The following is a 2,996-nucleotide window of genomic DNA, read 5'->3' as shown; positions in this document are numbered from 1 at the left end:
TGTTCCCTCTACCTCTACACCGGTAAAGGAACTGCCGACGGTGAGGCAGAAGGGGTTGAGCACTCCTGAAATTAGAATTGAGCTGGACAAAACTGTAAGTACTACTCTTGATTGTGGCAGTGAAAGTGACACACTCACAGCAAGCAGTGATGATTTGGCAGTGATTGGTGGTGAACCATTTTCCATTGATAGTGACAGCGATGAAAGTGATCGTGTTGTTTCCCCCCCAACTTACTCTGGGAAACGAAAGGCTCCTATGGGCAAATCTGGTATTGCACGTGGGAAGGGAGTGAAGCACAGGCTCACGTCTCCCACACCAGGCCCTAGTAAGCATTTCCCATCAATTTCCCGTTCCCCTAGCCCTATTGCCCTCACATCATCATCATCATCTGTCGTGCCCTCTCCTCAGTCTACATCATCTGAGGAGTACGAATTACCAAAGCCTGCAAAGCGAGGGAAGGCAGGCCATGCAGGCCGTGCAGGCAGGCCTAGAACAAAGGGGATGCGTGGCAGTTGGAGGGCAAAGCTGGGCGATAAGCGAGGAGATAAGCGAGGTGATAAGTGGGGTAGAAAGGGTCAAGTTTCACCACGCACCAGGTCAGAAACCCCCCCGCCTGCCCCCCACTCAGCTCCCTCACCCTCGCCACCCCCCCACTCACCGCCCCCGCACTCACCCCCCTCCCGCTTCCCTCCTGCCTCACCTCCTGCCTCACCCATTGCCTCCACCTCAGCTCCTTCTCACGGGGAAACGAGTGCAATGCAACCTGCCCCTGCCACTGAACCACGCACAGGGCAAGTGAATGCATTTGTTTGGTCTGACGGTGCAGATTTTCAGCCACACAATCCACCGTTTGATATGACAAATGCTGGAATACAGCCTGCCTTCCCATGCAACGCAGGAGATGACTTTGTTGACTACTTCCTGGCCTTCATGGATGATGAAATCGTGCAGCATGTCAGTGATGAGACCAATAGGTATGCAGCTCAGTGAGCAGCAGAAGGGCTGGGACCTATTGGCTCACCAAAGCAAGTGTCGTGGTTGCCTGTCAGGATCACAGAGCTGTATGTGTTCTTTGACTAATGTTTTTGATGCCCCATATAAAGAGACATGAGTTGGAGGAGTACTGGCTCGTGGATGACATAACTACCATCCCAATATTCGGAACGGCCATACCACGTTGAGTACACCGCTTCCCGTCCGATCAGCGAAGTTAAGCAACGTTGGGTCTGGTTAGTACTTGGATGGGTGACCACCTGGGAACACCAGATGCTGTTGGCATCCCTATGTGTCAAGTAGGGTTGGTGGAGGATTAGTGCCCCTCCCCGTAAAACAATTAACTCTAAGCCCTTGGCCACCCCGTCTGGGATACATGGCGTCAGGCAATGAATGAATGAATGAAATATGTCACGGGATCGGTTCCGACAGCTGCTTGGATACCTGCACTTCGCTGACAAAGCAAATCCGTCCCAAACTGACCCTTTGTGGAAAGTGAGGGATTTTCTCAACAGGATTAGGGATCGATTTATGCGATTTTTCCGGCCTATGCAGAAAGTCGTCATAGACGAATCCCTGGTATTGTTCAGAGGACGTCTCAAATTCATGCAGTACATCCCCAGCAAACGCCACCGCTTTGGGATAAAGTTCTTTGTGCTGTGTGACTGTGAGACGGGGTATATCCTGGATTTTGTTATCTACTCTGCTAGCTCAATGGATGTGAACAGGAAAGACCCCCTTGGCTTCTCTGGCTCCGTGGTAAAAGTGCTGATGGAGAGGTATTTTGGTGATAATCATGTGCTGTACACAGACAATTACTACACAGCACCGAAACTCTCCAAATACCTTGCTGAACACGGCATTGGCACTGTTGGCACTGTACGAAGCTATAGGAAAGAGTGGCCTAGTTTCTCCGAAGGATCATCATCATCCAGGGGAGATGTTCACCTGAAGAAGTCAGACAAGCTTCTTGTGATCAGGTGGCATGACAAGAAGGTCGTGAATATGATCAGCACCATCCACAAGGGGGAATTGCAGAGAACTGGGAAGGTCAGCTACAGGACGGGAGAGCCAATCATGAAGCCTGATGCCGTCATTGATTACAATGTAAATATGAGACTTGTTGATAAGTCTGATATGATGATTGGTGAAATCGACTGTCTCAGGAGAAACACCCGATGGTACAGGAAGGCTTGCCTGCACATGCTCGATATGTGCATGCTCAACGCCTTCATTCTCTACAAGACACAAGTCGGGGGCATAAGGCAACCATCACTGATACAGTTTTCCAAGACTGTCGTGCAGCAGCTACTTGCACGATTTGGTCAGGTGACGGCATTGATCCCGAGGCGACACTCTGACACACAACCTGACCGTCTTGAGTGCCGCAATTACATGAGCCGGCACCAGCTTGTGAAATTGCCTCTTACAGCAGGCGGCAGGTTGTCACAGGGCCGCTGCAGAGTATGTTCTACCACCACACAGAGGCCTAGGACGAGAAAAATGAGCACACACCAGTGCCTGGAATGCCAAGTCGCTCTATGTGTAACTCCGTGCTTTGCCGAGTACCACTCTCTGAGTAAATACTGAAAGTGACAGTGATATATAGTGATGCGACATTGACGTGCTTTGCCAATAATTGTATAATGGATAATGTAGTAATAAGGGATATTTTGCCTAGAAAAAAAAGGAAATATTGGCCAGTATAATAATTGATATTGTAATAAGAGAATCTGCGGCACTTGTGGAATTCTGCGGCACTTATGTAATTCTGTGATGCGCCAGTGACGCAATATAGTAATAAGTGCATTGTAAATATAATGTATATTGCCCAGATTATATGTAAAATAATATTAGAAGTTAGAAAGAATGAAAAGATCGCATGAAACGTCAGTGAGCGGGTGACGCCGCAGTGAAGTGAGGCGAACCGCAGTGAAGAGCGGGTGACGCCGCAGTGAAGTGAGGCGAACCGCAGTGAAGAGCGGGCGCTGCCGCAGTGAAG

The 2,996-nt window shown here is 49.5% G+C and overlaps 1 non-coding gene across 1 annotated transcript; it reads left to right on the top strand.

Annotated features, from left to right (window-relative positions):
* Positions 1 to 1,160: 1,160 nt before the first annotated feature.
* LOC145400577 (5S ribosomal RNA) lies at positions 1,161 to 1,279 on the top strand. Its single transcript, XR_013897461.1, has one exon. It is a non-coding gene; the product is annotated as a 5S ribosomal RNA (ribosomal RNA).
* The last annotated feature ends 1,717 nt before the right edge of the window (positions 1,280 to 2,996 follow it).

The sequence above is a fragment of the Coenobita brevimanus genome, chromosome 52 (genome assembly GCF_032717465.1).
Source record: "Coenobita brevimanus isolate Jiangsu-jjx chromosome 52, ASM3271746v2, whole genome shotgun sequence".
NCBI lineage: Eukaryota > Metazoa > Arthropoda > Malacostraca > Decapoda > Coenobitidae > Coenobita > Coenobita brevimanus.
The sequence above is the reverse complement of the archived record's forward strand: the minus strand, read 5'-3'. Positions and strand labels throughout refer to the sequence as shown.